Source organism: Phacochoerus africanus, chromosome 2 (genome assembly GCF_016906955.1).
Source record: "Phacochoerus africanus isolate WHEZ1 chromosome 2, ROS_Pafr_v1, whole genome shotgun sequence".
Lineage (NCBI taxonomy): Eukaryota > Metazoa > Chordata > Mammalia > Artiodactyla > Suidae > Phacochoerus > Phacochoerus africanus.
This window is the reverse complement of record NC_062545.1, coordinates 234,798,456-234,815,350: the sequence shown is the minus strand read 5'-3', so window position 1 is coordinate 234,815,350 and position 16,895 is coordinate 234,798,456. Positions and strand designations below refer to the sequence as shown.

The 16,895-nt window shown below is 38.9% G+C and overlaps 1 pseudogene; it reads left to right on the top strand.

Annotated features, from left to right (window-relative positions):
- The window catches only part of LOC125120825 (stAR-related lipid transfer protein 13-like), a 181,319-nt pseudogene extending 170,679 nt beyond the window's left edge, over positions 1 to 10,640 (top strand).
- Positions 10,641 to 16,895: the final 6,255 nt, after the last annotated feature.

Below are 16,895 nucleotides of genomic sequence, written 5' to 3'. Positions count from 1 at the left end.
CCTTTAAATTTGTTTTACCTCATTCATTATGCACAGTGCATAGTCAGGGGCATCAATTCTCGCTTCAGAAAAATTCCTCTTCTCCAGTTTTCCTTCTGTTTTCTACACCAGCATCACCTCCCTTCCCTCAAAGGCCACTTGCAGCTGGCAAGGGTATCAACATTCTTCTAGTCACTTGAAAATGAAATATTGAATTAGTTTTGATGTCTTCCTTCCTTTCTACCCATTGCTGCCATATATCATCAGAGACAAGGTCAGTTTTCAGTTTTTCCTTCTTCGTTTTTCTTGTCTTTTTTTTTTTTTTTTTTTTTAATGGCCACACCTGCAGCCTGGAAGTTCCCAGGTTAGGGGTCAAATGAGAGCTGCAATTGCAGGCCTATGCAACAGGCACAGCAACACAGGATCTGAGTTGCATCTGTGACTTACCTTGCAGCTTGCAGCAATGCAGAATCCTTAATCCACTGAGTGAGGCCAGGGATCAAACCTGTATCTTCAGAGAGCCAGTGTCAGGTTCTTAACCTGCTAAACCACAACAGGAATTCCCTGCTTCGTGTATCTTAAATTACTTGTCATTTTCTCTGTATGCAAGTAGAACTCCACTTCTTCTAGTATGGAATTCTTTAAATTGCTATTTAATGGGTTATAACTCAAATCTCATTAGAGTAAGCAGTCCGAATGAAACCCATTCTATAGCTACAAACAAGGGCCTACTTACGTCAAATTATGTATGATAGTTTAAAAAAAAAAAGTCACAGGATCCTTAAATCATTTCACAATGGAAAAAGATGTGTTTAAAGTCAGAAGTTGTAGATTGCGGTTTCATTCCTACCACAAATCAGTTTTGTGACTCTGAACTTCGGTGTACTTATCTGTACAATGACTGGCTAATAAGCTTCAACAGTCCCTTGTCTCTTAAAACCCACGATTCTCTGATACAGGTTCTTGAAATTGGATCCATTAACTACTAATATTTGTTTTTCTGGCTCTTCTTTCTATAAAAAGCATGTTTCCTATTTTGGGTGCCCACTGTCTTCCAGTGACAACATTTTGTTTGTTTCTACTTTAGGGTTCTTCCTTGGTTTAGCTTGGTTTTCTTGTTGCATTATATTTCTCTTCTATTTTCTCTTCCCAAGCTGTGCAAACTCATACTGGGTTTGGGGCCCTTACCTGCACATTTATCTATCACAGTATTTACCACAGGGTACAGGGACCATGTCATACTCATATTCACATTGCTAGGGCCTAGTCTAGAGCTAGAAACAGAGATGGCTCACTAATTTCTTGTTAAAGGGAACTAGGCCAAGATGGTAAAGGCTATGGTACCAGAAATGATTGAGTCTCAAATGGATCCATGGCACTTCTACCATAACAAGAACAAAAAGCAGACTGAAAGACCCTTCTTTCCTCATGAAACTTTCACTGACGTTTGATTTTGGATGATCATTCTTCTCTTCTTTCCAAATCATCATAACAAATACATCGTTGGGAGTATCAAAGGAGGAAACTGCAGCATAAAATCAGGAAAGATAATTGTATATTCTCAAACTTGTTACCCTTATTTTTCTGAGTGTTTTTCTATACCTATATAGAAAACTCTATATATAGAGAGAGAGTTTTAAAAGAAATCTTAAATTTATGTGACTTCTAGGTCTTCATATTTTGGGTTGAGATGAGTGATAAGAGAAAGTTCTATATTTTATTGGTTGATTATATTGTATTATGAGAAAAATTTAGGGAAATTCTAGAAGTTCAGTCTCTTGTTTTATTCTGAGCTATTACTTTTATAAGGAATCATAAACTCTTAGGGTTTGAAAGACCCCTTAGGAGTCTGGCAGTATGACATTACTAAGCTGGATTATTGCAGAACACTTAAAAGGTCTGGTGTGTGTCCTGAGAAAAATGTTAAATAATTTGAAAAGAAAAGAAAGAAATGAGAGTTTTTAAACAAAAAATGTTTGGGAAATGTTGATTTTTTTAAAATCAGCTTATTTTTCTTACCATAGTTCTCAGAGTCTTTAACATGAAAATATTCATGGTGAATTTCCAAGACTATACCAAAGGTATAATTCAGAACTTTCATGACTCTTTGATTACAGAAACATTTCTTAATGAAATGTACATTAATATCTTTCAGAAGATTTTTCTCAAGAACAAGTTGGGAAACCCTGAGACTTTATCTATAAACATACATGATTAGCTTGTAGTAAGGACAGACTAGAACCCTGAATAATTAGATTCCCTATTCTGTCTACTTCCTATGATAGCATGTGTTCTAATAATAATCTATACTTCTCTCCAATATTTTTTATACTGCTTTAAAGGAGAGCACAATACTCCAAAAGAAAACATGCTCTAAATCCCAGTCATTTCTAGATAATATTATAAAAATTTGTACCCATTTCTAGTGTCAGTCCTCCTACTTGAAAAAGCAAAAAAAAAAAAGTGCTAAAATTAAAAAGTGTTAAGGATTTCTGGCAAATGACTTACAGCACTGGGGAAAAAATACATAAAATAACAAACCAACTCTAAGTAATATTTTATATACACATGTATGTGTGTGTATATATATGTGTATATGAAGCTTATAAATATCTCATTCCTATTGTAAAAAATAGATATGACTTCATGATTTTTAAATTTTAAATTAAATTTGGCAATTACAGAAGCAAAGAATAATTCTGTGGTTATTTTTCTCATCTCTCAGATATTTGTTTTTCATTATGTTGTAGAGAATAAACCAATTAACTTAAAGATTTAAAAAATATCCTTTAAAGACAAACGAAATATCAGACCAAAGTTTTGAGTTCAAGCTGTGGTCTGAGGCATCTTACTACTTTAAATTTGAATGTGCATCAAATTTCCCAAATGTGAATATTTACAAAATGGAATCACAATGGCTTATTGCCAAGAATTTAAAAAGAAAGAAAGCAACTTTCTTTTTGCAATGGCAAAATGCTTAACAGCCAAAATTAATAAGTAAGGAAAGCTTTTTGCACAGTTCAAGAGAAATGGCAAAGAATCCACAGAAAGGACTCCGCTCTTCTTGGGCTGCAGAAGCCTTGCAGACAAGCTGAGTCAGAGACCCTCTTAGCCTTTCCTTTGATTTTGTTGAGTATGGGAGAGAGTTTACTTGAATACTGCTGACAACTCCTCCACATTAGACAGCAAAAAACAAAATATAATGAAGAGATTCATAGAATCCTAGACCTAGAAGAAAATGTGGGAAGAAGAGCATTTGAGGTCTTGATAATAAATCCCCATTAAGGTAAATCACTAAGGCCTAGTGAGATATGTTCAGGCAAATACTTGATTGAACCAAAAAATTCCCACCCATTCCTTGCTCTGGAATCTGAATACTACAGACCGTATGAGTGTATTGGCCAAAGTCCTAAGTTAGACAGATTCAGCCAAATAGAGTGGGGTAGGGTTGGGGAGTATGGAAAAGAGTTCTGTCAAAGAACAGCACAGGCAAATGCCATACATCACATCAGCTCTTCTAGGTGCTCTGTTGGAAAGCTTATATTTAAGAAATATTTACTGTGGGAACAGTATGTACTAGACAGTATTCTAGGTGTTGGAGATTCAATGGAGAAGTAAACAGACAAGGTCCCCACTCTAAAAGAGCTTACATTCTACTAAGAGAGATGCTGCATAACCAATCTCAGACAGTGGGAAGCCACTCTGAAGAAAATGAAGAATGGGGTGACATGGTATGTGATTGGAAAAAGACCATCTGAGAAGATGGCATCTGAAATGACAACCAAATTGTCAAATTTGTCAAATAATTGTCAACTGTCAAATAAGCAGAGTTCATCCATGAAAGAATGTGGAAGAAAAGTATTCCAAGCAAAGGGGATGGCATCATATAAGCCCTGCCTGCAAATTATCTAAGGCAGGAACATAATGATGTGCTTGAGGTACACAGCAAAGGATGTTAGGTGCAAGTACAATGAGCATGTGAGGGGAGGTGCAAGATGAGATGGATGAGATAGGTGGGGCCAGATCATGTGGGCTTCAATTACTAGGATTTTATTCTATATTATAAGAAGGTATCAGATGATTTTCTACAGAGGAATGAAATGATCAGATTTATCTTCTTAAAGAGACCATTTTGACTCCTGTATTGCTAACTAACAATAGACAGCAAGAGAAGTAGGGAAAATAATTACTAAGTTAGTGGCATAATTATTTTGAAATAATAGTTTAGAGACTTAGACTAAGGTGTTAATAGTAAAAATGTGGAGAAGAAGACAGACTCCAAATATATTTTAGAGATTAAATTGCCTGTAAAGAGATAGAATCAATTCAGGGGGGAGTAAAAGAGAAAAATAAGAATAAGAAATGACTACTAGACATTTGGTTTAAACAACTAAATGGATGGGGGAGGGAACTTTACTGATAGAGGATGACCTGGAAGAAGAATGGGTGTGTGTGTGTATGTGTATGTGTGTGTTGGCGGGGAGAGGTTGTTTATCAAGTGATTTTTTTTAATATGTTAAGTTTAAGATGCCTATCAACATTTAAAAGATGTCAAGTGGCACTTAGATCAAGGATCCCGGAGTTATCAGGGAAGTCTAGTTTGAAGATGCAAATTTGAAAGTTAGTGGTGTAGAGATAGATATTTAAAGCCATAGACCTAAAAAAATTCACCCGAGGAAATGGGTGAAGGCAAGAGGGCTCAAGACCGAGTCTTAGAAGCCCAAAATATTTGAGTAGTCATGAAGATGAGGAGAAACTAACACAGAAAGCTAAAAAAAAAAAAAAAAAAAGCATTATCCACCCATCTGTGACCATGAATGGAAAGTGTAACAAGTCAACATAAAGTGGGTTTTTCTTTTCACCACATTGGCTTTGTCTTCTCTAAGCAGTCTTCCAGTTTCTCTCTGAGCAGATGATCCTGGATTTAAGATTACATAGCCAGGAGTTCCCGTCGTGGCGCAGTGGTTAACGAATCTGACTAGGAACCATGAGGTTGCGGGTTCGGTCCCTGCCCTTGCTCAGTGGGTTAACGATCCGGCGTTGCCGTGAGCTGTGGTGTGGGTTGCAGACACGGCTCGGATCCTGCGTTGCTGTGGCTCTGGCGTAGGCCGGTGGCTACAGCTCCGATTCAACCCCTAGCCTGGGAACCTCCATATGCCGCGGGAGCGGCCCAGGAAATAGCAACAACAACAACAACAAAAAAGACAAAAAAAAAAAAAAGATTACATAGCCCTGGAATAGAGAGGGCTTCCTGGATGGAAACCCATGGCCCAATCTAAATTAGACTAGACACTTTGAGTACATCATTATGTCCACCTGGAGAAAAACATCACAAGTGCAAGAGGAGGAGGAAAGAAGGAGGGAGGGAAGGAGAAAAGGAAGAGAGGCTAAAACTCAAGGTTGGAGTACTTCCCTGGATTGTCCTTTTTAACAGCATTGTGTCTCTTTCACACTTGAGTCTTGCTCTATAGTTTCTCTTAAGTTGATTCCTTCCAATTCAGTCAGCCACAGGAAGGATCCCCTTCTGCCACACAGCCAGAGATAATAGCCAAACATTTTCATGTGATCTATTGCTGTTACTGCTGTTGTTCCCGTGTTGATGTTTTTTAAGTTCTCATGTCCTTGGATCAATTTTCCAAAAACTAGTCCAGCATCCATTTCTAAGTGCAGAAGCCTTGGGAAGAGGGTTAGCGAGACCAGACAACAGTGAAGCAGCTAATTTCTCTCTTTTGATTTTCAATACACACATCTGTTACTTTTCGGTCTATCAGATTTCATGCAGTCCAACTAAGATGTGATTTAACTAACAAGTACCCAAGCAAGAACGTACGGTTTACTCTTGTTCTCTGCTGTGATATTTGAGGAAGACTATGCAATTAGAATCTTATGATCATACTGATGTCGGATTAATTTTCTACAATGGTTTACTGAGGTGAAGATTTATGAAAATAATCCATTAGCTTTGACAGCCTCCATTTTCTTTGAGGTTCTTTTGAGGGTTGTCATGAATATTAATGTTTGTTGTTACCACTTAATTCTGTATCCCAGACCATTCTTTCTCTGCAGCTTCCTTTTTGAAATTCACAGGGCAGTACTTTCTTACTGAGTTTGCCTAGAAGAATTGTGATTCTCAGGGCAACAAAGATGTTCTGTTTAATTAAATTTTCTTATTAACAAGGAGTTAACCCAAAACAAAGCAAACAAAATGGTGAAATGCCCCCCGTCTTATTTGAAAGAGTAATCCAGACAGTGATATTCCTGGCTGCCTCAGGAAAGCTTTTGTGTTTGATGCTAACAACAAAGGAGGAAGGGGGAGAAGGCTCAAGGCTCAGATAAGCCAGCATTTAGTGCTGTAGCCAAAAGGAATTACTCAGCCACAAAACAGAATACCCCACCACAATAGTTCAAACATTCAGGAGTTTATTTTTCTCCCACAAGAAGTCAGGAGGAAGGTCATTGCTGCTGTTGGTTCTGGGCCTAAGCCTTAAGAGATCCTGCAGCTTCTCTTTTGCCCTTTGGAAGCTAGCCATCATGTAAAGAAGTCCTGTCTCCTCCCTCCTGCAGAACAGGCTTCATGAAGAGAGAGACCCTGAGGATGAGAAACCACATAGAGAGAGAGGCTGTATGGAGGAGACTAAAGGGCCCCAGACAACAGCCAACACCAAATCCCACACGTGCGTGTGAGGCCATCTTGAATCCTCCAGCCCAGTTAAACTGCCCTAGTTGATCCTATGTGAAGCAGAAATGAAACATCCCGCAATGATCCTGCCCCAGTTCCTCACTCACAGAATCAGAAGCAATAAAATGTTATTGTTTCAGGCTATTCAATTTGGGGGTGGTTCGTTATGCAGTAATGGAAAACAGAAACAGAAGGTTTGACTAAGTTCTTAGAGTGATTTATTTACCCTGGTAGAGCTCAGTCTTTTAGACAACTCTAACTCTTTACATTAGTAATGCCCATTTAGATTGCATTTAGTGTTATCAGACTCTACCAAAAGCTAGAAGTCCGGTGTGTGTGTGTGTGTGTGTGTGTGTGTGTGTGTGTGTGTGTGTGTGTGTGTAAGAGAGAGAGCGAGAGAGAGAGAGAGAGAGAGAGAGAGAGAGAGAGTAGGCTTGTGCACAAGACATATATATATTATTTGAATAAAGATCAAATACTTGTTAATCTAGCAGTGAATGCCAATAGCAAGGGGAAAATAACGATAAAAATCCATGTGTTTATTTCACTTTTGTCTAACTTCCTAGTTTCGGGAACAAATAATTTACTTAAGGATTACAATCTTATTTATATTAGTAGCACTATCTGGCCTGTTTCTCTGAAACGTCTCTTCTGAAGGCTCTGCTCTGCATGAGGTAGAAATTCTATAAATAACACTGATGTTGACAATCAGGCCTTCATACTTGAACTTTTTCAAAATGGTTTCAAGCCACTAGCTAATGTCATTTCACTTTTTAAAACAATCTTATCAGGTAGAAAGTACAGATTTTATCATCCCCATTTTGCATATAAAGTAAATAAGATATTGGACACTGCGGAATGAAACTAAATATATTTAGCTACTTAACAACAGGCCTTGCGAGAGTAAAATTAGTCACACACCCAGATCTTCCCTTTTGAGTATGGTACTCTTTCACACTACTGTCAGGAAACAGGACATGTAAGCATGCTGCTATATCTCATAGCCCTATTTGTGTTCCCCGGAGAATCAAATCCTTTATAGAACAACCTTTGTAAAGTAACATATGATGAATGTAAGCCTTTTACCTCCGTGGGAAATACCTATAAAATAGTTATGATCTTCATCTCAACACTCAGGGCCTAACATAGTTTTAGCAGCAAGCCAAATCAGTTCAGCCTTACAAAAAGCTTTCTGAAGCTATCAAGTTTGCCAAAATGCTGACCAGTCTTCTATCAGCAAATTTCAGTTTTACCTACTTAGAGTCACCCAATTTTCTGATCTTTCATTCTGTGCCACTACATATCCATGCAGCCATAAACTACCAGAGAAAACCCTGACCCCAAGACAAACACAACTCTGACACAGATTCCCAAAAAGGAAAGGAGGAGAGAGAGAGAGGATTAAATTTCCTTTGGACTCACTGCCTGATTCTCATTAAGCCCACCATGGTCACATGATTTAGACCATGGACTATATAAAAGTTCCGTTTTCATTTTACAACTATGGGGAAGAAACAGAGCGCTACATTTTGTAACCCAGATGTAATTAGGAAGATGCTCGCTTAAATGCAAAACTGAAGCTTGGTTTTTCACAACTTTATTAGGCATATGAAGAAAAATGAGTAAGTCTGACTTCTATTAAGTTTGCTTTGATTTCTTTTACGTCCTGGGAACGTAAACTAGTGTTTGTTTTCATGGCTGCCAATGTTCAAACCTTCCAAGTAATTTTGGATTCAACAACTCAACACATTAAACAGCTAATGTATAACACACACCATGTTCTCAGTCTGAAACCCATGGCAACTCCTAAAACATTTTAAGCTGTAGCTTTTGTCATGAAACTATTGTAAATCTATGTTTGAAACCTTGTTTAAATTTTGTTTAAACCTTTCTGCAGGAGGACACCCTTTTAGAAAATGGTTTCTGGAAGTGTTTATGTCAGAGGCATTCATTAAAGCTTAAACTATGGCCACTGATAGGAATTAGTAAAGTGAATTGCTTCATTTCATTCAATTTGGAATCAATATTCCTCCATGGATTAACTAAGGTGCTAAGTGGAAAGAGAAGTCTTCTGATTAAAGAGAATGGAAACAAGTTTTCAATAGAATGCTACTTTTCTCCTTCTCTCCTAGTCCCCCTCACCTTCCCTTTCATGTCCTCCACTTTCTGCTATGAAGGTCAGATAACAGTGCCCAGGAAGGAAGCTGCTGCGAGAAAGGATGGTTGTAAGACAGATTCTCCAGAAGAAAATGGCAGAGGTTGATAACTGTTGAAATTACCTGACGGATACATGAGAGCTGTGTTAGCTCAATTTCCTACTTTGGGATATCTTTGAAAAATTCTATAATAAAAAGGAAAAGTTGTTTCCTTAGGCAAAAAAGCTGTAACCAATTCACCAAAGCAGTTAATACTGGTAATGGTATCTGAATAACAGAATTAATGCTGTTTTCTATTTCCTACCTGATGAAGCATATAGTAAGTTTTGATGTCCTTCGATTTACACTGTCAAAAGCCACAGAAGATTTTAATGTCAAAATGACTTTTGAAGTCTATTGAAGACTATTTGACGCCCAAAGTTTGAGTAAAAACTATTTCATGTAGGTAACAAGGAATGTTTGTGTTTTGTTTTGTTTTGTTTTGTTTGAAGATCACCGTCTTAGTCTCGGCAGGAAATAAAATGCTAACTTATAATAACGTGTTCTAGTTATCTATTGCTGCAAAACAAACCGCCAAAAAATTTAGTGACTTAAAATAACCATTTCATTTGCTCCTGAATCTGTGGAACAGGAATTTGGACAGCAAGAATGTCTCAGCTTCATGATGTCCAGGGTCTTATTAGCTGGGGTGACACAAACAGCTGAGAATGAACTGGACAGTCCAACTGTGGTTCTAGGTCTGGGGCTTTGCCCCTTACTGCTAGTGGGGCTGCTCAGTGCTCCTCTCTGTGGCCTCAACACATATCAAGCTGGATATATTTAGAGTGTGGAGGTCTGGGGGTAGTTGCATGTCTTACATGGCAGCAGGCTTCCTTAGAGAAAAAGAGGAAAATGTCAGGCTTCATAAAGCCCAGGCCCAGAACTGGTATTGCATGATTTTTGCTGCACACTATGTATCAGATCAGAGGGGCCAGCCCAGATTTAAAGAAAGGGGTGTCGCCTGTTAATTGTTGAATCAGCTTGCCCACATAGGGCGACAAGGGATTGTCAGCCGCCATCTTCGAAGAGTGTCACATATTGTATACCGGCTGGCACTGAAAGAGCTTTATACTCAAGACACATGTTAGATTTTGAATCTTGAGCATATTTGAAAACCTCATCATCTAGAGGCAACATATTCTTATTTTTAGAAGGTAACTAAAGGCGGGGAAAGCTTTTGGGTAGTGAAAGAGTAAATAACTTTAGACTATATAATAATACCCTTTATCATAAATTAAATAAAAGTTACCTAGTAATAAAGACAGAAAGCTTAACTCATACTACAATTTAGATGTAGGGGAAAATGTCATTTTTAAATTTAGTCTCTAATCTGGCTTGTTCCCCAAACACAAGCAGGGAAAAAAACAAAAACAAACAAACAAAAAACCAAATGTATTCAACATACAATCTGGCTTAAAGCAATAACCCATGACCTGCACAGTCACTAGGCAAAGTTCAGTCTCTTTCTATTCCTCTGTTTCCCTTCCTAAAGAGCATCTGAGTATGTGAGGAGAGAAGCATGGCATGTTTCCCTAGCACTGAGGGGACAGAGTCTTCTGGACTTGTGCTGGTCCTTGGCTATTTGCCTGCTGGAGGGATTGTTTTGCTCTTCCTGGTCACTGTGCCTCCTGTTGGCCTGTGGTGCTGTCTGTAGTCCATTCTTTGGCTGTAAAAAATGCTCTGTATGGGATTCTCCAGACATCTTGGCCTTCCCTGACTCCTGCTGGCTACAGACCCTGACTCTGCTGAGTCCTCCCTCTGGACCAGTGAACCCTCCGCACGGCTAACCCTGAGGCAGTCCATGCTTTTAGTACAGTACCCATGCCACCTGAGAACTGAAGGCTGCCAGGAAAATCTACCATCAAAGACTCTCTGCCTTTGATAGAGTGGCACTAGGCCTGAGGTAGCAACTCTAAGGCCTGCTTGCAAGACTGACCCTTGGCTGGTATCCATGAACTTGGACCTGGGGAGAGTTCCTACCGTACTCTGACAGGAATGAATCAGTGTCTCTCTGTGCAAACAATATGGTTTATGCTGAACACCTGCTTTCTTTCTGGGAATCTGGAATTTAGGAACATGTGGAAAGAAGATGCCTTCATGACCAGTTTCCAAGAAAAATCTGGGGCACTTCTAAGTGTCTCTAATGTGCTTCCTAGAAGACAGTGCTTTCCATGGCTGCTGGGGGAATCGAGCACAGATGTGTGATCTGCCAGGGAAGGACTCTTAGAAGCTCACATCTGGTCTCCTCCAAGCTTTGCCTTTAGGTGCCTTTTCCCTTTGCTGATTCTGTCGTGTGTTCTTTCACCATAATAAGTCACAACTGTGAGTACGAATACATGCTGAGTTCTATGAGTCCTCCTAGCAAATCATCAGAACTGCAGATGGTCTTGGGGACCCCAGGCACAGGCTCTAGCGCCATGATTACCGTGACATGGTGCTGCATACAAAACCTGCATAATATCATCTAGATTTCTCCACTTTTCAAGTGTTTGTCGCTTTACTTCAAAATCTTTATCTTTTCTTTTTTAATTTAGAAAAAGTGATAAATTCACCTTATAGGAAACAAACCCACTGGCCAAGTTTCCTTTGTCAAGCAGTTTTAAATAAAATGTTGGATTTAGAAGATCACAAAAAAGGGATATTTCATGTTGCACATGATTCAATAAAAATGTTTTAATATATTGTCCCAAAGGTAAATTTTCTAGATGATGCTAGAAATAATAACTACGCTAAGTCATCAGTATCACCTGGTCCACAGGGTCTGAATAATGTGGGTGGTATGAATGCCAAGAAAATGACACAAAAGTAAACTAATTAAGGACAAGCACATTCTCCATAATGGCAGTGGCCATGTCCCTGGCAGAGAATAGCACTGGGTAATAATCCCTTCTTTTTTCCCCCAGCTTTCTTGAGTTATAATTGACATGTAATATTGTGCAAGTTTAAGGTGCACAACATTTTGATCTGATACACTTACACATTGTAGCATGATTACCACTAGACCATCAATTAACACCTGCATCACATCACATCATTACCATTTCTTTTCCCTGGTGAGAACACTTAAGATCTACTCTCTTAACAGCATAATCCCTTCTCCTAACTCACTCTCTCCTTACCTGCATCCCTTCACAATCAAGCGTCTACCCCCCACCACCTTATTTACCAAAACAAATAAATAAATAAAAAGGACTCAGGCAAGCAGGCAGTATTTGATGTCCCACTAGAACCATCCAAACCTGAATTTCACCAGCACGTGAGGTAAAAATAGCTTGGCAAGGGTCTTTCTGAGGAGGGTAGTTGTTCCCATGCAGCACAGTCTGATTTTATTATCAAACTGCTTTTGTTTGGAATGAATGGCAATCCAAAAATAAATCAACTAGCTCAGAAAACACTGATGAAAATAACTTTGAAAGGCCCTGTCTATCGCTGGTCACTGTGCCTCAGAACTGAGCCTGGGGTCTCTACCTCCCTCTACGATGTCGCCTCCTATGTGACAGCAGCTCATATCTACCGCCAGTGCATGTTTAATATGAAATTCTTCAAGTACCACTGCAAAGCATCCAGCAAACACACCAACTCTAAACTTAGTCTTACATATGTAGCCAGAGACATGGATAAATATAGAGACCCAGAAATACATACAGAACTCCAGAAAAACGTGCTCTCGGCCAGAAACATATTGTGAATATGCAAATATCTCGATGTCTGGTACCAAAGCTTTGCCCTTTAGCACTTGCCTAACTCCATCTTTCTCTCTCTTTCTCTCTCCACCACGGCCCCCCTCCACCAGTATCTTCCCATCTGTTTATTTTTTCCAAACTTTCATTTAAAAAAATATGGTATCACCTCTTAAAAATAAGAAAAATATGGTGCCACAAATACCACTGCCAGGTGTAACATATGATGCTGCTTCTGGGAGTTGAGGAACAAAATGTATAAAAGAGGCAGCATTCAAATTTTCTTACAAAGGTTACCGGAAATGGATTGCATCCATTTTGTCTGTTCGTTCCTGGTTAGATTTCAGGCCTACTTTGTACTTTAAAGAAATTGTATAATCCAGGCCTTGTCATCAGCTTTCTTAATTTATTTCCCTGAGATGACAGGCCTGGCAGAGGCAGACCTGCCTCTCAAATGTCTGGATTACAGTGTAGCTATGGAAACAGGTGTTAAAGTGCCTTGAATGTCAAGTTACACTGGTACTTTGCACATCGCGTTCTATATGGACGGCACATTATTTTACATGCTGACCAATGCAACTGCATCCTTCTCCCTGATTGACAGAGACTTTCATCACAGAGGAGATCTGCCCCAGTGAACCTCCAGGGAAGAGAATGAAGGTGGCAAATTTGTTGTGTCCTCTAAAGCTCTGACTGAAGTTCTCTATTCTGTCAAAAAAAAAAAAAATGAAAATAAAGTTCAATGAAATGAAACTGGATTAAATTAGATTAGATTAAAATAAATAAAATGAGAGAGAGGAAGGGAAATTAGAACAAATTTCTTTTCCATGGGCTAATATTTCCTTCCCTTGTTTAAAAAGGAGAAAAATGAGAAGAAGGTTTTAAGAAATGATTCTACTCTAATTCATGTCCTCCTCTGTAACATTCATGAACACTTTCATTCCCAGCATTAAAGATTTAGTGAATTTCAGCATCATTATCTAGAAGTAGCTATTTTCATTAACTCATTAAAAACACTGCCTGCCATTAAATCTGACATGCTCAGAAAGAAAAGGAAGCAAAGAAATGGATGGTTCTGGAGTAGCCACTGGGTGCTGGCCCAGCGATCAGACATGAGTTATTGTATTTCATTTCATCTTTACAAACAGCACTGCAGGGGAGATATAATCCCTGTTTTATGGGAAAGGAAACTGAGACTCAGAGAGGTTAAGTAAAATGCTCAAGGCCTCAAGGTTATAAATGCAACAGCCAGAAATCAATCTGAGGTTTGTCTACAAAGCCCATGTTCTTTTCACTGAATCAACCTAGACAGCAAGTTTGGGGCATGTAAGGCCAAACTGGCATACCCTCTCCTTGGCATGTTTCCCCCCTTCAGTTTAGCTGGTTTAACAAGACAAGGCTTCACATCTCTGCTCAGGTCACAATAATTAGGTGTGGTCCCCTGACACTGAAATCAGGTTGGCTTGGCTCCAACTTCTATATTAGCATTACTCAGTTGAAATTTTATCCAAACCTTGATGAGTTATTAAATAAAAGTCTCATTTAAATGGATGTAGAGAAACTCTACACTTTGGAAAAGAGTGGTGTAAAATCTAATGGATTGTATTTGCTCCCTTTATAAATATGTATTGTGATTTGTGATGCACCACTGGCCTTGTGATAGGCAAAAACAGGAATTAGAGAAGGGATATCCCTAAATGTACCTCTATGTAAAATGAGAAGAAAAAAAAATTTTTTTGTGCTTCTGAAGGGCCGTGGTGAGATACATTTGTGTTTGACAGTGTGATCATTTACATATACAAAATACCGAAGAGAGACAAATCTAAATGATTATAGGTGTCTATCTTGTGACTACATGGGAAGATGAGAAAAGAGCTTCAAAATAAGAGAACCCAAAAGAATAGAAAGGATGGTGGGAACTGGCTCCTGAAACCAGCAGCAACTGGAGAGGTTATAGCAAATTCCATTAAACTAATCTTGCTGTACACTTAGACTTTCTTTTTCAAGTCTGTACTAATTCAAAGGAAAGATGTAAAGCGATATTACTCTTAGTGCACTCTGGCTGCAAGTTCCATTCTTCAAAATTCAAAAATTTCCATCCTGAGTAATTACTGCCACAATCCAGACAACGTGAATCCAGTTCAAAGATGCAACCAGGCCTCTCTAGAAGAGATACAGTTTGGCACACAGGGACTCTACTTGATTTTATTGAACCTCAAGTGAGTTCTTGGCTCACTGTACTTCTGTGCTAACAAGAATACAAAAAAGCTCCAGTCCTCCCTTCTTGCTTTGCCTTTCCCAAAGGTCATGGTAACCAGAAAATCCTCCCCCAGAAAATACTGATTTCATGCATTCCTTGTACTACATTTCCCCTCCTTCCATACAACAGAACCCACACCCCATCAGCACAAGCCATCAACATGTGCAGGTGTCCATCTATCAAGAAGTGATGAATACAGGCTACAGACACATGCCTCTGTATAATACAAGAGTGTGACAAACCTACTTACAACTATAATCCCCTTGCCATTTGGTATCTGGAAATCAGCTGGTATCTAGAATAAATTTTCATTCAATTCACTGATACATATAAATGGAATAGATGCAAAAATGTATCTGTTTCATATTTCTTATAAAAATAATTATCTTGGAGTTTCCGTCGTGGTGCAGCAGAAATGAATCCAACTAAGAACCATGAGGTTGTGGGTTGGATCCCTGGTCTTGCTTAGTGGGTTGAGGACCCAGCATTGCCATGTGCTGTGGTATAGGTTGCAGACACGGCTCAGATCTAGCGTTGTTGTGGCTGTGGTGTGGGCCAGCAGCTGTAGCTCAGATTAGACCCCTAGCCTGGGAACTTCCATATGCTGTGGGTACAGCCCTAAAAGAGCAAAAAAAAAAAAAAAGAAAAGAAAAGAAAAAAAAGAATTATCTTGTGATACTCTGAATAACATTTTGTTATTCTTAAAGATCACATGCTCTAGAACAATCATACTGATTGAGGATATGAGTTCTGAGGTAAAGATGATTTTAAATTCAGGACATAGAAGTGTTAAATTTGACTCCCCAGATCCTTTTTTTTTTTTTTTTTTTTGTATTTTGAAATGAACGCACTTGATTTACTAGCCTGACTGACTAAGCTTTTCTATTTATCCTCTACCCTCCAGTCACCCTCAGGTGCTACTGTGCAAACCTTGTCCTTTAAACAGAAAAACACTTTGCTGTCCTGGTCAAATGGAGGGCCTCAGTGCATACTTCAGATGGCTAAAGTTTTCTGTGAAATGAAATATAGGAGCCATAACTCAGTTTCTCTGGCAATGAACCATAGAGGCCATTTATCAGGATGTGGCAGACATTTATCTCCCCAAATACTCCAAGGCAGATGGAAATAGCATCTAGCCTCCTGTCAGAATAAATAACCCAAATATTGCCCCCCCCCCTCCAACCCATGAAAAGACCCAAACAGATCAGCAGCCATAGATCAGCTAAAGGCAAACCAAACCAGTCAGCTGTAAACCTTTGCTCCCACTGCTGTCTCGGCACAGCAGTCTCCATCCACAATGGGCCTGCATTCTGGAACCAAGGCCTTCTACCCTCTGGGCTTTTGCTCTGACCCTCCTAGTGAGGAGTCCAAAGCTAATGCTTTATTTTTTTACTGTAAATTTCCAATTCTGTCCTCTCCTGACTTCATTCAGAAAAGGACTTTTTCCATTTTTTAACCTAAATACGAACATTTATTTCAAAATTACCTCCTCCAAAGGACAGTCTGGAATAAACTGTTTCCCTCACTTCAAAGCAAATCAGTCATGTACACCTAAAAGAGTGGTTAAAATAGTAAATTTTACATTATGAGTACCTTACCAGAATTTAAAATCTTACCACAATTTTTATTTTTTAATTTAAAAAAATGTCAAACTCTGGAATAGATAAAATTAGTAAGAATGCCAGGTTTTGGAGTTCCCATTGTAACTCAGTGGTCATGAACCTAACTGGTATCCATGAGGATGCGGGTTCAATCTCTGGCCTTGCTCCATGGGTTAAGGATCTGGCATTGCTGTGAGCTGTGTTGTAGGTCACAGACTTAGCTCTGGCTTTGCTGTGGCTGTGGTGTAGGCCAGCAGCTGCAGCTCTGATTTGATCCCTAGCCTAGGAACTTCCATATGCCACACCTACATAAAAAGAAAAAAAAAAAAAAAGAATGCCAGGTTTTAAAATGTTTGATTTTCCTGATTATATCACATTTATAATACACCTAAGTCCTCCAGAAGACAGGCAAGGTGGTAAACTAGCTTTTTTCCCCCCTATAATTCTGGCCTTGTTTTAAAGTTGTTTATTAAATCTCTGAGGCACTCAAAGCTACATAGT